A 7893-nucleotide genomic window follows, 5' to 3' on the forward strand; every position below is an offset into this window, starting at 1 on the left:
ACTCCCCAGAGTATAGATCTATTGTTTTTTTTCAATGGTAGGACATACCCGGAGATATGTGAAGTAACAGTAATGAAAATCAACTTTGAGAATGGGCAACCATGTCATCTATAATTAGGGGCAAGGCATGTGTGGTCCTTTAGATATCATGGAACTGCAACTCTCAGCATTCCTTACCAGGGATTATTTCTGGCTAATGATAGCCAGAGTCCAACAACCAGTGGAAGACTGTACAAGCCACACCCTTGTATTTAATAATGTACATAAGTACAGTCATCTACCAAACATTTAGTATTCATAAAAAGGTTGTGCAGCAGAGCAAAAGACACGTGTCTAAAGCAAGAACATGCTCTAGCATTTCTTCTTTTGAAATTACATGCCACTAGTTGAGGAACACTCTTTAAAAAACATTACCCAGACATGCCAATCTTTGTAGCCTCTAACTGTCCTGATTTGACAGGGATAGTCTAAATCAGGGATCCTCAAACTTTTTAAACAGAGGGCCAGGTCACAGTCCCTCAAACTGTTGGAGGGCCGGATTATAATTTGAAAAAAAATATGAATGAATTCCTATGCACACTGCACATATCTTATTTGTAGTGCAAAAAACACTTTAAAAATACAATAATTAAAACAAAGAACAATTTTAACAAATATAAACTTATTAGCATTTCAATGGGAAGTGTGGGGCTGCTTTTGGCTGATGAGATAGGGTTGTTGTTGTTGTTGTTGTTGTTGTTGTGTGCTTTCAAGTCATTTCAGACTTAGGTTGACCCTGAGCGAGGGCCAGGTAAATGACCTTGAAGGGCTGTATCCGGCCCCTGGGCCTTAGATTGAGGACCCCTGGTCTAAATTAACCCTCTGCCATTCCACTTTTTCAATTGCTTTTAAAATATCTTTTTATCCCCTCCACATTCCCACTTTGTTCCAGCTCACCTCAATTTCTGCAATTGAGTTCAAAGTGCAAAAGTAGTTTTCACTTGCTTAATTAAACAGGAGGGAAAAGAAAAGGAAGGAATGGAATCTCGTCTTTTCCAGTAGGTTTAGGCAAAAGCAAAATGCTACTTCTCTTATGTTGTGCGTTCTTCCTTATTAATCACTTTTGCCCCCTTATCCACAATCTGATGTTGTTTGCCCACGCATGTCGAAACAACATCTGTAGTATCACCACCCAACACAATCACATTTTGTGAAATGAGATTCAGTTATTTCAGACTTCAGAATGTAGTTATGTTGGGTTGGATTAAGAAGCTGCACAATTTCTGCCATCACTGTTTCTGCACAGAACTAAACTCTGATATTCCTGTATTGATTCATCAGTATGATGACAACTGATTAAGAGGAGTTGAATTTCTCCTTTTGTCCAGTTTTGGTGTGACATCTCCTTTTGTCTACCTTGTGATGTTACATCTATGTGGGAAAAGCAGACAGAAGAGCAAAAACCATCTCCCCCATCCCCCAAACCCCTTGCTTTCAGGCTTTGGCCAAATAATGACATTATCTGCCAATGCACTTAGTCTCTGGTGCCGAGACTGCCTCTGGGAGCTGGGCTCTAATTATAACTGCATTTCCTAACAGGCTTCGGTCCGTATCCCCATTAAAAATATCAATGCACAGCAGCATTTGCGCAACATAAGGCTTTCCTGTCCTTCCCTCTGCGGAGTTCAATGGAAGCGGCTAATCCATGGTGGGGAATAGGCGAAGGCTGGTCTACATCTAAGGCCTTTGAAGATAAAGCTTCAAGCAGCCTGAAATTCAAAGAAGCATCAGGCTCAGGCGAGGTCAGCTCATCCCTGCGGAATGCCTTATGAGCTGCAGGGCTATCAAGTGTCTCTTGGTGTGACTGAATAGGCATATTTTCCTACTGTGCATCGAGTCTAAACGGTAGCCTAATGTAGGGTCAAGAAAATATTTATTTCCTTTCTTAAGAAAAAAATACAGAGCTGTTCAGGTTGCTTGGGGCCTTATCATGCATCCTTCCCTTGCATTCAAACCCTACTGGTTTCATTACATATTGTTTTCCTCCACTACTTTGATGGAGAAAGTGGGATAATGTTCCTGCCTGTTTTTTTTTAAGATTTTTAATACATCTCAGTTTAATTACCTGTTGAAATGATCTGAAGTATTTCCTTATTGTAGGGCTGAATACCTGCCATTTAAAATGAGGGTCAGCACTCCTATTCACAAAGGGCACCCAAGGACAAAAACACCTTGAAATGTGGAGCGTAATGAGGGACATCAAACTTCCTATAAACTGGGACGTGCAGCAAGACTTTATGGAAAGCCGTAGATCTGTCTGAGATGGAGGTCATGTTGGAAAGAACTGGGGCTTTGGCATGGAATCAAGAAACTGACTGTTTCTTTAGCAATTTGTAAAACTGCGAGAAAAGCTGAATATGATATGTATCTCTTTAAAACCGTTTACAGAGAAGATTATGGTTTTAAAATGCATTTCAGCATTTGATGAAAAGACCGCCATTGATTTGTGCCATGCATTTGTATATTTCATCTCCTGTGTTTTTTTGCAATTTTCTATTCGCTGATATTTTTCCTGACCTGTTGGATGGGTTTGCAACAGCCTGTAGCGATTTAAGCAAATAATTAAATTTACTGGCCTGTCTTACAGAACAAGGGATGTTTATTTATAGGATAGGAATGTCCTGAAATAAGCAACTTTTCCTAAGGGCTAAATTATATGATATTAAGTACATGGCATGCAGCTTTTTCTTTTCCTTCTTCCCTTCCTTCCTTCTTTTCAGCTTATGAGTAAATAGGCAGGGCTCAGATCTCTGTGGATGCACAAATTTAAATATCCCCCAGATGTTTATTTTCCTAAATTTACACATACATAAACATACAGAGACAGTGTGTGTGTGTTTGTGTGTGTGTGTGTGTAAAGGTGGGCAGCCTTAAGGGTACCAAATAACTCCCTTTACTGCTGTATCCGGTCAATATAATTCAGACAATCACGTGATGGAGAGGGGAGATTTAAAGCATCCATTATAATTTTGTAGCATTCCAGATGTTGATGAACTGGAACTCCTAGGGTCCCTTGATATTAGCTGACTAGGGCCATGAGGTATTGCAGTCCAACAACATCTGGAAAACAATATCATTCCTATTCATAGCAGTCATCTACACATGCCAGAAATTGTGAGATACTTGGGATCAGTGTTGCTGAAATCCGCACAGCCAGCTATCTAGCCAGCTCAGGGGCTGGATGGGTCTGCATTACCCAGTGCTGCCAGAACTGATTCAGCACTGCTGGATCACCACCCTTATCTTTCCCCATTGATCTGGCCTTAGCAATGACCACGAGATACAAAACTGATGGTGGTCATCACTGTTGTGTGCCTGTAGTGGCAAAGTGGTATGTATCTATTATCTAGGCTTATGTGACTATAGTGGAGCAATGGCTTAGTGTGAAAGGTCCCTGATATAAGGGTTGTTTTACCTTGAAAAAAGACTATCCTATTCTACTTTCTATCTTGTCTTGACTTTTCTGTTGCAACACAATGGACAATGCAGACCCTATGCTCATAAGATTGCCAGGACAGCAACAGCCCGCAGGAAGGAAGGAGATGCGTCAAGCCATAGTCCCTCTCCTCAGCACTAAAAGCTTCGATTGTTTGGCTGCATTAACAGGAAGATGGGAAACCACAAAACCCATTAGCTTCATGGAAAAAACTCATAAATCATGTATGGAAAGACATATCTTGAGATGTCAATTCTCCATGATGGTCATAAAGTTACTGCTCAGTATTCCAACCGTCATTCCAGGCAACTCTCCACATTCACTAGGATTAGCAGCACAAGATCTCTGTGAAAGTGTGGGAAACCAAATAATCTCCTTAGAGCAAACCTCTCCAGGAATCCTTAGATCCTCCGGTGCAACTCTACAGTTAGCTTTTCTGGAGGTTGTCCACAGAATCCCCTTGGAGGACTGACAAATGCTGAAAGAAATGTTCTCTCAGGAATCTCTAGGTCCTCCAACGGGACTTTATTGTTATGTTTCAGTAGAGGTTGACCATGGGAATTTATGGTCAACCTATATGAATGAAATCCACAAAAAATGAAATCCACAAGAGGTAAACCTATAAATATGAAGGGCCATCATTATCATCATCATCATTGCTTCCAGTCCAGGACTGGGATCCAAAGCAACTAATATGTAACATACAGGATGCAAATATTAAAACAGAATGAAACTAGTATAATTATTCAAATGATTCAGATAAAAACAATTTAAATAAAATAAAAAACAGTTAAAAACAGTTCAGCCTAAAACAATGCAGTAATAATAATAATAATAATCATCATCATCATTATTTGTATCCCACCTCCACCTCCCAAAAAGGGACTCGGGGCAACTTACAATGCACTGCAAAGTGCAGTAGAAACATCAACAGTACATAAGTGTACCACATAAGTTATAAACAACCACTATCTACATACAAAATAAGATAAAATACACAATTTTAAAACACCATCAATGATTAAAACTAGCTTCCATCAATACACAACTAAAGTGCCAAAGTACCACCAAAAGGTTTTCTCCCATGTCCCCATCAAATCTGCTTGCAATTTTGGTGTGCCTGAGAAAAGGGCTTTTCTGATGATCTCAGATCCAACCTCATATAGAGAGACAAATTCTTCCAAATAGCCTGGATCTGTCTCATGACTTTCCATCACTTCATGCCATGTGTTAAAGCACTCAAGTTTTTTTCCTCTCATATGCCTTTCAGCTTTCTCAGGACCAGTATTTTCCAGAAAGGTCTCTTGTGGTGGGTCACATTGCTATCTTACCTTTGAAAGAGGGAGTATTGGAAATCCTTGGCATACATGCTGCGGACATCGTTTGCCATCTTGCTTCTCTGCTGAGGGTGGCTGTCTATTCTCACATTTTGCGCTCTGAGGAAGGGATGAAATGGCTCACCCCAGAGGTAAACCTATAATAGCTATCTTGGGAATCATACAGAGAGAAAGGTGAAATAGAAAATGTCATTTAACTCTTAAAATTAAATTAATAAAAGCAATAACTTGATCTTATTTTAACATTAGGGCTGGAACAGGACTATAGACAGCAATCTAGCTTAGAGGCAAAGCTTGGAAAGCCCCTATCCCCAAAAAGTAATTTGTTCCCATTACAAGTTATGGTGTCTAGAGAATGATTTATTGCAGTGCCTCATTAAAATGTTTTAAAATAACACTTCACAAGACTTGCTGATTTTTGTGGCTTTTTTCAAAAAATGTCAGAATGGCATAAACGTTGGAAAACTCTTGGCAAAGTGTATTTTAGCATGCCTTTAAAAAGTAACCTTCAGAATTATCTTTTAAACTTTGCTTTTTACATCCCTCCATAAAGCAATTGGACTACAATTTCTAGCATTCTTTAGCATCGACTGCTGAAAGTTGCAGGCCGACAATATTAGGAGAACTGCTTGTTTGCCACCCCTGCTTTACACCAATAACGTTGCTTCACTCCCACTCCTTGTATTAGTTTTGAAATGTAACTTTGATGTTGTTAGAAAAGAAAATGCATGATGGATACCAGTACTTTCAAACTCTGCTGAATGGATGCAAAATCAAGCAGCATGTGCCACCTGAGGCACCAGTTTCACGCTGCTTCATCATAGCTGGCCCTGGTACTTGTGGAGCTTTTCAGGCACCAAATTGCTTTCGTGGTGACCAGCAAGTGGGAAATGAGATGTTTGATGTATTGATTCCAATCATGTGTGATGCTAACTCAGAATATTTACTTATGACCCACTTTCTTTACGCAGAGCTCAAGGCAGCATGTGTACATGGGGCTCCCAGACTTTCCACTGTCCATTAAGCAGCCAACTCAGACTGGCTTAGCTTCACCAAGATGTTTCCATCATGTGTTGCCTCAAGACCAGATGCAGCCAGTGAAGAACAACAACAGTGGTTGTTCAAAGCCAGCTATGGTAATTCCACATTTTATATATTTCACTAGATATATCCTTATGTATTTGGCATCCCTACCATTACTGGAGAGGACAGCACAATTATACCACTTTGATTCCATTTTAACTGCCAATGCTGTATGCTGTGGAATTCTGAGATTTGTAGTTTGGAGAGGCATTAGAGCTCTCTGGCTGAGAATTCTCAATAACTCATGGATTCCACAGGATTCAATCATGGCTATTAAAGTGTGATCAAAGTTCTATAGTTGTGTAGTGTGAAAGAGACTAAAGTCTATGCCTTCTGTTGGAAGTGATGTGTGGCCATAGCCATTTAGCTACCACAATTGGGGCAAAATGAGAGCCTTATCATAGACATGAAGATGAGCACCAATCCCCAGAGTTGGACACGACTGGACTTAATGTCAGGGGAAAACCTTTACTTTTACCTTATCCCATTAAAAAATTCTGCCTCTTCATGAAATATCCCTTCAGCCTCCATATTTCTAACATTGTAGAGTGATACACTGGCCATTGTACATACCTAGACCTCTTACCAGGCATGTAGCCGGGGGGGGGGGGGGGGGGGCTTCAGCCCCCCCCCCAAAAAAATTCTCATGGTGGTTCGCGAAAAGGCCTTACTGGTGCATTATTTAAACTGTTATGTTTATTCATATCATGATCTGATCACCATACTCAATATATCCCATATGCATGGGGGTATTGGGGTAATGATACAAAAGGTTTGCTAGGCAAGACCATCTTTCATTCAGACTCAGCCCCCCCGAAACTCAGCCCCCACCGAACCCCCCCTGAAATTTTTTTAGCCCCTCCCCCCCCCCCCCCCCCCCCGAAACGAAATCCTGGCTACGGGCCTGCCTCTTACATTTTCTGAGTTCATATTCCCTTATTAACTTCGCCTGCCCTTTTTTTGGGAGTTGCATAAATTGCATTTCTAACTGCTCCGTTGAAGTTTTATGTCCTGCAATGCAAGACATTTCAGGACCAAAGACAAAATTAATCAGGGGTCAGAAGTCCTATTTGGTGGGTTGAAGCCCTCATTTTGCCCCCCCCCCCCATTCATTCCTGTCTGCTTTCATGATAAAAATGATAGCTAGCAAAGGTTCTGAATCTACTTTGGGATGGGGACAATGCCTTGAATAGTGTGCTAAAAATTCAGACCAAAAACCCAGTCACTACCTCACAGGCATCAGACCCGCCAGCTGCTAATGCAGCAGACTTAGCAAGCATTTGGCTCCCCGGACACAGTCTTCCCCAGGAGTACAATAATTACAGTCATTATGTCTAAATCTGTATCTACGCCTACAAAGAGGCATGTGCACGATTTAGGCAAATCTCTGCCCACTTTTGTCCTTCTCTGTTGGCAAAGTACTTCCTCTTTCTGCCAATGTGCAATTGAGTATTCTAAACTTAGACACTGTATTATATAGCAAAGGGCATGGCTTACGATAATCAGACAACAGTGACTATTTGGATTTCATATTTGTCTTTTTTTTAAATGCTCTGGGAGGGGGCATTCTTGGCTACAAGACAGCATTGAAAGAAACCGGTCTTCTGTGTTCTGGAAGCCTCTAGTGTTGTTGGAACTGCAGTATTCATCATAATCAACATAGCCAATGGACATGCCACCCAAGGGTGATGAGAATGAAAGTCTAACATTTCTGGAGGCCACATGGTCACAGAGAGCCACATTAGTCCATTCACCTGTTGTTTTCATTAAAAGGTTGAACTGATTACGTTTCCATGCAATAAATCAATCTACTGGCTATTTCATTTCTGCCAAAACGGATGTTTCACACTCAAAGGGAAAGCTGTATGTAAATATTGGCCCACCGATGTTTGAATGGAACTGAATATAACAGTTCAAAATGAAATCGAAAGGTATTCAACTGTAATTTTAGCCACATTGAGCAGAGATGGTGGTGCCATTAGGCAAAATGAGGCAATT

Source organism: Anolis sagrei, chromosome 6 (genome assembly GCF_037176765.1).
Source record: "Anolis sagrei isolate rAnoSag1 chromosome 6, rAnoSag1.mat, whole genome shotgun sequence".
Classification (NCBI taxonomy): Eukaryota; Metazoa; Chordata; class Lepidosauria; order Squamata; family Dactyloidae; genus Anolis; species Anolis sagrei.